Raw genomic sequence first — 13,313 nt, 5'->3', positions numbered from 1 at the left:
ATCTGTTTGAGGATGATAAGCTGTACTCAAGCTTAACCGGGTTTTACATTTTTTTTGAAGAGTTTATATTTCACTCCATTTATCCACTACAATTCTAGTCTGTCATTTTCTACCATTTTCGTTTTTTATCGCAGCCGCTTCATTCTCCTGTCCTTGTCATGCCGTCACCAACGCACGATCACTGCCGTCGCCACCACCTGAAGAAGCAATGCACTGCACCTTCTTTAGTATAAACTAAATGATTTGAAATTTTCTCCTTTTTTTACTATTTTAAATTAGTGAATTATTTTAATTTTAAAATTTTGTAATTTGTTTTTACTATGTGACAATGATTTGAATTTAGAAAAACAAAAGTAAAACTATGGTTAAAACATAAAAGATTGTCATCTTTTTTAAATTTTGTAACTTTTAAAGTGCAAATAAATATTGTATAGTTACTAGAACAAATTATAAGTGTCATCTATTCGAATAGTATAATGTCTATATTATTTATAAGTATGAGACAATGTTCAATTCGTCTCTTAAAATTTTAAAATTATGTGTTTCCACTTTGTACAGTTTAGGATTTATGATTTTAGTATTTATTATGTAAGGTTTTGTAATGATTGAATTATGTGTGTTGTGTAGGATCGAGGGTTTAAACCTTAGGGTTAAGGCTTTAAGCTTTGAGGCTTTGAATTTATAATGAGTAAATTATGTGTATTGTTTTGTAATTAGGTGTAAAATATAATGTATAATTTTGTAATTTGTAATTAAAATTAAATTTACCGAGCTAGTTAATTAAAATTAAATGGACTTGTGCTTCGCCATCCGATGATTTTGATATTTTGTTCTTTAAAAGAAAGTTGAACATCATATCTCGAACGTGATGTGCGGAAAACGGTCCGACACAAAACTCACCGGCAAGTGTACCGGGTCGCATCAAGTAATAAAACTCACGGGAGTGAGGTCGATCCCACAGAGATTGAAGGATTGAGCAATTTTAGCTTAGTGGTTGATTTAGTCAAGCAAACAAGAGTTGATTTGAGTGATTTGTAATTGACAGAAGCTAAATTGCATGAAATGTAAAGGGAGAGGGGTAATTGACAAGAATTTAAAGTGCAGAAAAATTAAAAGAGCTGAATCTTAAAGGGCAAGTAATGTAAATTGCAGAAACTTAAATTGCAAGAAATCTAAATTGCTTGAATCTTAAATGGGTTAGGGATGTGGGATTGCAAAGATTAAGCAAGGAAAATAAAATGCAACAAACGGAGTGGAAGATGAATTCAATTGAACCAGATCTCAAACAGGAATGAAAATAAGCTTGGTGTAGCAATTAAACAAGGAAATTAAAATTTAAAAACATAGATCTCAGGACTCAAGAGACTAGATAGCCAAGTCTAGGTCTCACTGCCTTCCTAGATCTAAATTCAGAATTCAATTGCAAAAGAAGTAAAGATCAAACAGTAGAGAACTAAATTCAATTTCCAATTTCTCAAGAGTGCAGTAAAAATCAAACAGAGAGACCTCAGGGTGAGATTGAAATAGAATTCCTTCAATTCTCCAACTCAAGGTTCAAACAAGTGTGCAAGAAATGAAAACAAGAAACCCAGAGGAAGAGAATTCAATTCTACTCCCAGAAACTCTCTATCTCAATGACAACTAGAAAATGCAAAGTGAGCTCTCCTCCGTAAGCACTATGAAAATTCTAAAAGAAAACCTCCCTTAAAACTTAAAATCTAAGCTATTTATACACTCTCTTCTAATGGTCTTCAAGCCTTAATTTGGGCCTTTGGTCTTGATGGAATTGGGTTGACAACAACCTCTGTTGATTGCTCTTGGTGTTGGGAAGAAACCCACTTGTGAACCGGGCCATGAACCATTTAAGTTTGAGTCAAAGTTTGAGGCAAACTTTGACTCAAACTTTATTATGCATATTGCCCCTTTGTGCTGCCATCCACGTTTGGCTCAACGTTTGAGGTCAAACGTGAGCTCAAATGTGGCTCCTCCATTGCATCTCTTTTGGCCAATGTTTGGCCTAACGTTTGAGGCAAACGTTAGCGCAAACATTGGTTTGACCAAGGCTTCAAACAGAGTGCTCTTCCCTGCTAAAATGGTGCCAACGTTTGACCTCAAGTTTGAGGCAAACATTAGCGCAAACTTTGCTTGCTCCAGGGTTGATTTTCCTTGCTGGGATGTGGCCAACGTTTGCCTCAAGTTTGAGGCAAACGTTGGCGCAAGCTGTTGGCCTCCCTGGATGAAATTTTGCTCTTCCTCAAGTTTGAGTTCAAGTTTGAGCCAAACTTGAGCTCAAACTTGAATTCCTCTTTTTGCTTTTTGCTATCCTCCCTTTCTTCAACCTTCTTCAAAGCTTTTTCACCTATCATCAATCAATCAAAAGCATCAAAGCTATGCTCCAAATCATGAGATTGTTTCTCTTTCATAATATATGACAATTATAGCACAAAATCTTATAAAAATGCATCAATTTATCCATGGTTGATTGAATCTAAGGAAACATGAAATTCTACCCAAATGGCTTACTTATGGCTCAAGAAAGTGCATAAAACCTATTAAAAACAAAGGAAAAAGACTAGTGAAACTAGGCTAAGATGACTTGTCATCACAACACCAAACTTAAAGCTTGCTTGTCCCCAAGCAAGAAAAGAATTTATTGAGAAGAAAGAATGAAATGGAAGAGGATGTTTATGCTAGCAGAGTATTATTGGTAGCTCATGGGATTTTATGCAGATATGTAGCTACTCACTTCTTATTGACATTTAGGCCTAGAAAGTCTCCTCCAAGCATCAAGCAACACACTGCTATGACCTCTCATTATTCTTTTGTCCTTGGTTACTATTTTTTTCTATAAGCTTTAGTTCAGTGTCATGTGTAGCAAGCTCTTTTCTTTATTTATGCTTGACACATTATTCACTATAGACACTTGTCTCACATTCCTTCTTAGAACATTGATGCCCAGCACCTCTTTGGGTTACTAAATGCCTTGTAGTTAGGTTGCTCTTGATAGTGGACTTTCAGTTGATAATCCCGGGTTAGTTAACCCAAGTTACCAAATGTTGATACACTCCAAAAAACTTAATAATCCAAGCAGATCCTAGTACAAAGACACCACAGACATATATTCTAAGGTTCAAGCTATTGGTGTCTAGCTTTATTCTTTCTTTTTCTTGTTGTCACTTGTGGCTTTTCTCATTCCTACTTGTTTTTCTTTTCAACCAAGGACTTTTATTTTTGAGATTCATAGACAATGAGCTACTTTCTACTTAGAAGGAGAACAGTCTAGTCCTTTTATTCACTAAAAGTGAGCTACCACACAATCACACATACATGCCACCACTTACTATTATTTTATTTCTAGCTAACAATGAATCATCTTACTTCATGTTTCAAACATTTCTTTTATTGAATTGAAAAGACTTAGGGGACAAAACATGCATTCAGTTAAGTGAAAGTAAATACACACAAGCACATACTTAGGCTAGCCTACTTATTGCAAAGTGAAGCGTATAAGATGCAAGGACTTCTAACAGTTACTGTTAAGAAGGGCACATTCAAACTTCTAATATAGAGTAATTCAATGGAATTAAGTGACAATACAACCTCTTGGTGGCTTCTTCTCTTTACTCTCGGCTAATGATGTGCAGCCCTCCCAAGAGGGTGACTAAATTCCTGTAGAGTTAATGGAAGTTGCTTGCTTCTCAAGCCCTTAGGTAACTGATTAGTGTGCAGGACTTTCTTGTACGCTTTTGAACTTACTTTGGTGTGTGAACACCAAACTTAGTCCCTTGCCATGCTTTTTATGCATCAAAGTAACCATATGCAAAATTCTCCTATCTTTGCCAAAGGCAGTAAAACTAAAAACTAGAAAACAATTAAATGGTTGAATGATTTGTCTGATTGCTTGGAGCTAGCATTAGGCAAAAAGTGAGAACGTGTTTTTAGATCAAATTTTTGGTGGAACACCAAACTTAGAATGCTTCATTCTCTCTTAATTTGTTTTGGTGTGGAACACCAAACTTAGCTCCTTGCGATACATACGAATTATTCAACCTTTTTATTGAAAAAGCTATGAAAAGAAAACTACCTCATGTTGAGTTGCCTCCCAACAAGCGCTCTTTTAATGTCACTAGCTTGACATCCTTCATTCTATGATCATGAAGGTTGAAAATAATAGTGCCTCAGCTTTTCTCCTCTTACTGTGAACTTCCTTCCATTCTCCTCTTTGATGATCTCTAGGTGTTCAAGTGAAAGGACTCGGTTCACAGTGTAGTATTCAGATAATTGTGGAGACACCTTCATTGGTTGGGTGTTTAACACCATTTTATTCCTTGGTGAAAAGCCTTCAGTAGGGATTTTCTTGTTTCTCCACCCTTTTGGCCTCTTCTTCTTTTCTTTCTCAAGAGATACTCCCTGCCTTGGTGGTTCTTTGTCTGAGATGTTGAATGTCTCATCTAGGGGTTTTGGATCTAGTTCCTCCTTGATTTCTTTGGTTTTTTGCACCATCTCTACTGCTTTCAAGCATGGATTTAGAAACCTTGGAGTTAACTCATTGACTGCCCCCTTCAAACTTTGATCTCTGGCCTTATCCTTCATAAAATCTTCTTCTTGAATGGGCTCATGCAAGGTTTTAAAAACATGGAATGCTAGATACTTATCATGCACTCTCAGCAACAATTCTCCTTTTTTAACATCTATCAATGCTCTGCCCGTAGCTAGGAAAGGTCTCCCCAGGATGATGGGAGTGTGGTGCACGAAATTGTGATCACTACAACTTAAATAATCCATAAACTTGGTGTTTCAACACCATGGCATAAACACAACTTCGCACAACTAACCAGCAAGTGTACTGGATCGTCCAAGTAATAAACCTTACGCGAGTAAGGGTCGATCCCACAGAGATTGTTGGTATGAAGCAAGCTATGGTCACCTTGTAAATCTCAGTCAGGCAAACTCAAATGGGTATGGTGATAAACGCATAAAACATAAAGATAAAGATAGAGATACTTATGTAATTCATTGGTAGGAACTTCAGATAAGCGTATGAAGATGCCTTCCCTTCCGTCTCTCTGCTTTCCTACTGTCTTCATCCAATCCTTCTTACTCCTTTCCATGGCAAGCTTAAGCAAGGGTTTCACCGTTGTCAGTGGCTACCTCCCATCCTCTCAGTGGAAATGTTCAACGCACCCTGTCACGGCACGGCTATCCATCTGTCGGTTCTCGATCAGGCCGGAATAGAATCCAGTGATTCTTTTGCGTCTGTCACTAACGCCCCGCCCTCAGGAGTTTGAAGCACGTCACAGTCATTCAATCATTGAATCCTACTCAGAATACCACAGACAAGGTTAGACCTTCCGTATTCTCTTGAATGCCGCCATCAGTTCTAGCCTATACCACGAAGACTCTGATCTCACGGAATGGCTGGCTCGTTTGTCAGGCGAGCACTCGGTTGTCAGGCGATCAACCATGCATCGTGTATCAGGAATCCAAGAGATATTCACCCAATCGAAGGTAGAACGGAGGTGGTTGTCAGTCACACGTTCATAAGTGAGAATGATGATGAGTGTCACGGATCATCACATTCATCAAGTTGAAGAACAAGTGATATCTTAGAACAAGAACAAGCGGAATTGAATAGAAGAACAATAGTAATTGCATTAATACTCGAGGTACAGCAGAGCTCCACACCTTAATCTATGGTGTGTAGAAACTCCACCGTTGAAAATACATAAGTGATAAGGTCTAGGCATGGCCGAATGGCCAGCCTCCCAATGATCTAAGAACTAGGTGTCCAAAGATAAAAATACAATAGTAAAAGGTCCTATATATAGAGAACTAGTAGCCTAGGGTGTACAGAGATGAGTAAAAGACATAAAAATCCACTTCCGGGCCCACTTGGTGTGTGCTTGGGCTGAGCAATGAAGCATTTTCGTATAGAGACTCTTCTTGGAGTTAAACGCCAGCTTTGGTGCCAGTTTGGGCGTTTAACTCCCATTCTTGTGCCAGTTCCGGCGTTTAACGCTGGAATTCCTGTGGGTGACTTTGAACGCCGGTTTGGGCCATCAAATCTTGGGCAAAGTATGGACTATCATATATTGCTGGAAAGACCAGGATGTCTACTTTCCAACGCCATTGAGAGCGCGCCAATTGGGCTTCTGTAGCTCCAGAAAATCCACTTCGAGTGTAGGGAGGTCAGAATCCAACAGTATCTGCAGTCCTTTTTGGTCTCTGAATCAGATTTTTGCTCAGGTCCCTCAATTTCAGCCAGAAAATACCTGAAATCACAGAAAAACACACAAACTCATAGTAAAGTCTAGAAAAGTGAATTTTAACTAAAAACTAATAAAAATATACTAAAAACTAACTAGATCATACCAAAAACATACTAAAAATAATGCCAAAAAGCGTACAAATTATCCGCTCATCAGAGTGTTAGGGTCCTCTTCTATATCTGAGATAACAAAGTCAGCAGGGAGAAAGAATTTTCCCACTTTTACCAATACATTCTCCACAATTCCCAGTGCTTGCTTAGTGGATTTGTCAGCCATTTGGAGAACTATTCGTGTGGACTTCAGCTCAGAAATTTTAAGTTTCCTCATTAGAGACAAAGGCATCAAGTTTATGCTTGCACCGAGGTCACAGAATGACTTCTCAATTGTTATGTTTCCTATGGTGCAAGGTATGTAAAAACTCCCAAGATCATCTTTCTTCTCTGGTAACTCTCTTTGGAGGATAGCACTACATTCCTTTGTCATCTCAACAATCTGTCCTTCCTTCAGGGATCTTTTCTTTGTCAGCACTTCCTTCATGAATTTGGCATATAGTGGCATCTGTTCAAGTGCTTCCAAGAAAGGAATATTGATGCTGAGTGTCTTGAATATGTCCAGGAATTTTGAGTATTGTTTATCCTCATTTTCTTTTTTAAACCTCTGAGGGTATGGAAGTTTGGAGACACAAGGATTCACTCCTTCCCTCTTCTCTTGTAGTTGTGATTCAAGGATGTTCTTGTATCCCTTTGAAATTTGTGCATTTTTGGTTTCTTGATCCTCTTTACTTTTCCCCTCTGTCTCTTCTTGTGGAACTTCTCTGTTGTGTTTGTCCTGATTGATGGCTTCCTTCTTCATAGTCTTCTCACTTTCTACTGTGATTGCTTTGCACTCCTCCCATTTTGTGGCTTTTCCTTTGTCCCTTGGATGTTCTTCAGTGACATTGGGGAAGGCATTTGCTCTGTTCTCATCCATTTCTGAAATTTGCTTAGCCATTTGCCCCATGTGTCTCTCAAGATTTCTGATTGAGGCCTCTTGGTTTTTGAATGCCAGGGCCTGATCTTTCCTTGTAGCTTCCTGATCTTGTCTTGCCATCTCTTGATTTTTCATGAGTTTCTCCATCATTTTCTCTAGACTTGAGATTCTTTGAGAGTCTGAATTTGGTTGTGGTTGTGTGAAATGAGATGGTTGTTGTTGGAAGTTGTTTGAATTAATTGTGGGGGTACTTTGTGGGTGGGATGTAGATGTAGAAAAGTTATTCTAGTGATTTTGTGAGTTGTTATAGGGTTGGTGGTATGTGTTTTGTGGGTTTTTAAGATGGTTAATATTATTGGATGAATAGCTTTGGTTGTTTGTGTTGCTAATGTTGCTATAGTTGAAGTCCCTTTGTCCTTGATTCTGGTGTTCACCCCACCTCGAGTTAGAATGAGTCTTCCAGGATGGATTGTGTACATCACCATGGAAGTTGTGCTGGAGTGAACTTGAGGTGTTATTCATGTATTGCATCTGCTCAGGGCCTTGTTGCTCATAATTGAATGTCTCAGTACCTTCTTTAGATTGATTCCATCCATGTGAGACTTGAGATTGGCCTTGTGTGTTTACTACAGCAAGTTGCTCAATTCTCCTGGCCATCAATTCCATTTGTTGCTGAAGTTGTTGATGCATCTGTTTGTTTTGTGCCAAAAGAGTGTCAACACCTTCAAGCTCTAAGACATCTTTCTTGGGAGTTGGTTGGCGTTGCCTTTGATGACCATAGAAGTATTGATTGTTTGCCACCATGTCTATGAGGTTTTGGGCTTCCTCTACTGTCTTCATTAATTGCAAAGATCCTCCTGCTGAATGGTCTAGTGCTTCCTGAGCTTTCAGAGTCAATCCTTCATAGAAGTTTTGAAGTTTATCCCATTCTTTGAACATTTTTGGTGGACACTTCCTGAGTAAAGCTTTGTATCTTTCCCATGCATCATACAATGACTCTCCATCCATCTGAGTGAATATTTGGACCTCTGTTTTGAGTCTGATAATCCTTTGGGGAGGATAGAACTTGGCTAGGAATTTGCTCACTAAGTCTTCCCAATTATTGATGCTTTCTTTGGGAAATGTCTCTAGCCATTGAGTGGCCTTATCCTTCAGAGAGAATGGAAATAGCAGTAGCTTGTAGATGTCTGGATGCACACCACTTATTTTGATAGTTTCACAAATCCTGAGGAAGATGGATAAGTGTTGGTTTGGATCTTCAAGTGGACTTCCTCCATAGGAACAATTGTTCTGCACCAGAGTGATAAGTTGAGGTTTCAACTCAAAATTATTTGCATGAACGTTGGGAGTGAGTATGCTACTCCCGCAGTTTCTTGCATTGGGGATAGTGTAAGAGGCCAACACCCTTCTTGCAGGCTGGGTATTGTTGCTTACTCCCTCTTCACGCACCTCAGCCTCCATGACTTGCAAGAATCACAAACAAACCAAATGAAACATGGACATTCTAATGCTAGAATGTGGTTAGAGGGTTAGGTGACACAATGTGTCAAATAGTTAATGTGCTTAGTTAAAAAGAAAAAAATGCTTAATCTAGACCACCACCTCACTTAATCATTGTCTATCAAATTCAATCCCCGGCAACGGCGCCAAAATTTGATGTGCGGAAAACGGTCCGACCAAAACTCACCAGCAAGTGTACTGGGTCGCATCAAGTAATAAAACTCACGGGAGTGAGGTCGATCCCACAGAGATTGAAGGATTGAGCAATTTTAGCTTAGTGGTTGATTTAGTCAAGCAAACAAGAGTTGATTTGAGTGATTTGTAATTGACAGAAGCTAAATTGCATGAAATGTAAAGGGAGAGGGGTAATTGACAAGAATTTAAAGTGCAGAAAAATTAAAAGAGCTGAATCTTAAAGGGCAAGTAATGTAAATTGCAGAAACTTAAATTGCAAGAAATCTAAATTGCTTGAATCTTAAATGGGTTAGGGATGTGGGATTGCAAAGATTAAACAAGGAAAATAAAATGCAACAAACGGAGTGGAAGATGAATTCAATTGAACCAGATCTCAAACAGGAATGAAAATAAGCTTGGTGTAGCAATTAAACAAGGAAATTAAAATTTAAAAACATAGATCTCAGGACTCAAGAGACTAGATAGCCAAGTATAGATCTCACTGCCTTCCTAGATCCAAATTCAGAATTCAATTGCAAAAGAAGTAAAGATCAAACAGTAGAGAACTAAATTCAATTTCCAATTTCTCAAGAGTGCAGTAAAAATCAAACAGAGAGACCTCAGGGTGAGATTGAAACAGAATTCCTTCAATTCTCCAACTCAAGGTTCAAACAAGTGTGCAAGAAATGAAAACAAGAAACCCAGAGGAAGATAATTCAATTATACTCCCAGAAACTCTCTATCTCAATGACAACTAGAAAATGCAAAGTGAGCTCTCCTCCGTAAGCACTATGAAAATTCTAAAAGAAAAGCTCCCTTAAAAATTAAAATCTAAGCTATTTATACACTCTCTTCTAATGGTCTTCAAGCCTTAATTTGGGCCTTTGGTCTTGATGGAATTGGGTTGACAAAAGCCTCTGTTGATTGCTCTTGGTGTTGGGAAGAAACCCACTTGTGAACCGGGCCATGAACCATTTAAGTTTGAGTCAAAGTTTGAGGCAAACTTTGACTCAAACTTTATTATGCAGATTGCCCCTTTGTGCTGCCATCCACATTTGGCTCAACGTTTGAGGTCAAACGTGAGCTCAAACATGGCTCCTCCATTGCATCTCTTTTGGCCCAACGTTTGAGGCAAACGTTGGCGCAAACGTTGGTTTGACCAAGGCTTCAAACAGAGTGCTCTTCCCTGCTAAAATGGCGCCAACGTTTGACCTCAAGTTTGAGGCAAACGTTGGCGCAAACTTTGCTTGCTCCAGGGTTATTTTCCTTGCTGGGATGTGGCCAACGTTTGACCTTAAGTTTAAGGCAAACGTTGGCGCAAGCTTTTGGCCTCCTTGGATGAAATTTTGCTCTTCCTCAAGTTTGAGCCAAACTTGAGCTCAAACTTGAATTCCTTTTTTTGCTTTTTGCTATCCTCCCTTTCTTCAACCTTCTTCAAAGCTTTTTCACCTATCATCAATCAATCAAAAGCATCAAAGCTATGCTCCAAATCATGAGATTGTTTCTCTTTCATAATATATGACAATTATAGTACAAAATCTCATGAAAATGCAACAATTTATCCATGGTTGATTGAATCTAAGGAAACATGAAATTCTACCCAAATGGCTTACTTATGGCTCAAGAAAGTGCATAAAACCTATTGAAAACAAAGAAAAAAGACTAGTGAAACTAGGCTAAGATGACTTGTCATCAGAACGCTTAATGCCCATTTTTCCTATATTTTTTTAAATAGACTGGGTACACAGGACTCTATGATTTAAAAAATTCGGGACAGTATATTCGAAATGTGTATTGTCAATCTAAAATGATAATTTTTTTTACGTTACGAATTTTAATAAATAATATATTTAATTAATTTAAATAAAAATTCTCTGGTTTTAACCCAGATTGTTACGGGTGGAAAAAAATTTAGGAGACGATAGAATAAATTCAATCAATTAATTATTGAACGTGATTTTTTTAACGCAAAAGATAGAAGTTATTACGTTCACATTAGTGTAAGTTTAGGGTTTATGGTTTATGATTTAGAGTTTAGGTTTTAGAGTTTCTGATTTAGAGTGTATGGTTTATGATTTATGGTTTAAAGTTTAAATTCTAAGGTTTATTACTGCTAAATATGCTTATAAAGGATTTGGAGTTGACATAAATTTCATTGGTTCTTTTGATATGTATTCGTTGTAATTTACAACAAGTTTGTATGATATGATACTCTCTGCCAGAAATGATAACGCAATAGTTTCAAATCTATCACCTTCACTATATTGTAAGTGATAATTATGTAATTGTGTTTTATCCTTTATTACAAATTAATTAAATCTTAAAACACAATTTCCTAATTAAGAAATTATTTTTATTATAAAAAAATCATATAATTTAAGCATATATATAAAAGTGTAAAATAAAATAAAGAAAGTTAATAAAATGATAAACCCTAGCTGCTATCTTAAACCCTGAATTCTCAACAACAAATTGTAAACCTTAACCTCCAATCCAAAATTCTTAAACCCTAACTCAAATTTTATACCAGAAACCCTAAACTACAATCCTAAATAATTATCACTAAATAAATAACCCTTAACCATGAATGCTAACTCGTAAATCATAAATCACACTTTTTAATCTATCAATAATAAAGACTAATTTTTTAACCCTAAACCCTAAATAATATCATACACAGTAAAGTATTAATAAATATATTTTGTATCACTTTTCAAATTAAAAATACTAAAATTTTAACATTCATTTTCTATTGGTGAGGAACCTTTCGACCCTAACTCTGCTGTCTTCTCATCCTCCTTTGGGTCTGCATGCATCTTCACTTCACGGTTTCTGGTATAGTGTCGTTTTGTGTGTTCGGCTTTCTGACACATACTACACCGTCTTTTCCAGCCACACTGTTTCTTGATCCGGGGAGCCCCTTTGGTCTTAATTACTACGGGATCCTTCACCTTGGGAGTATCTCTTCCCTTTGCCGACGGACCCTTCCGATCGCATCCAGCCTCAATTTGTTCACATAAAGCTCGTATGTCACTCATCGTTGTATTAAATAAACCCGGACTCCATGCAGCTACGAACGAAAACCACTGCGATGCAGAGTGCAGTGCACTTTGACGTAATAGAAATTCCCTCTCACTTCACTCATCAACTCTTCCTTCACTATAGTTATCCAATGATTTAGCGTCCTTACGCCACCTTTTCAACACCAATCTTGATAAAATTTCCATCGCATGCTCATGCTTCAAAACGAAAAACATGTGTCAACACAGGTAACTCTTTTGCAACCAAAATTAGAAAGGATAGTGGAGCCTATTCACCACCCTATCGTACGGTACCATTAGTTGCCTACCTGGAATGCCGTATTCTTTAAATGTGTACACCATAATCATGGACTGTCGAACCTTTGCGGCAAAGTTAACTGTATCGACACCTTTGATTTCTCTCCTCACGTCCAAAATTAACTCTCATGTGTAAACAGTGGCAGCAAACCGCTCAAGTGGATCATCCAAGCAAGTTATGATCACTGGGTTGCCGTGAATGGACTTGAAGTGGGCCTCTAACTTATTATTCCGATACTCTCATACCATCAACTCAACATTCTGCACCAGCTCAAGAACATTGTGCCTTAAATTAAGAAACTTTTTGACATTCGCATTAATCTCTTCACATCGAAAAGTTGTGCAGAACCCGACACAGAATTTGTCTTTTAAGTATGCATTTGCCCACATTCTCCGCTTATCATAAGTTTCCTTCACCCAAAAACTATCATGAAGTCGATATTCTTCAACAGCTGCATCCCACCCTGCCTCAAACTCTTCTATCTCCATATTCGAGTACAGCCACCTAGTGAAAAGTTGTCTTAACCCTTCATCCTTCACATTTGAAGTGACGTTCTTCTCTACATGCCATGCACACAACCTATGTGTGGCCTCCGAAAACATTGCCTTGATTGCTGCCCTCATTGAGTCACACCCGTCTGTCACTATCACTAATGGCTTTTTGTTGCACATTACCTGCAACAAATTTTCAGGCAACCATGTGTATGACCCAATGCTTTCATCCAACACCAAACTAAACCCAAATATGGTTGTTTGCTTATGATTGTTCGAACCAGGAAAAATTACCAAAGGTCTCCGGTATTTATTTTTCTTGTAAGTCGAATTGAACGAAAGCACATCACCAAAGTATTGGTAATCAATCCGGCTCCCACCGTCAGCCTAAAACAAGTTCCTAACATATTGTTGTCTGTCAAACTGTACCTAGCCATGCACATCAGATCCGACACCGCTTTTTTCTCTAAATAAATTATTGCGGCATTACCGTCGCCATCAACAATCTTCTCCCGCTTAGTCTTCTCGATATAGTTATAGGCATCCTTTTTGGTGAAACCCATCAGGGAAT

Source organism: Arachis hypogaea, chromosome 7 (assembly GCF_003086295.3).
Source record: "Arachis hypogaea cultivar Tifrunner chromosome 7, arahy.Tifrunner.gnm2.J5K5, whole genome shotgun sequence".
NCBI classification, from domain to species: Eukaryota; Viridiplantae; Streptophyta; class Magnoliopsida; order Fabales; family Fabaceae; genus Arachis; species Arachis hypogaea.
This window is presented reverse-complemented; position numbering follows the sequence as displayed.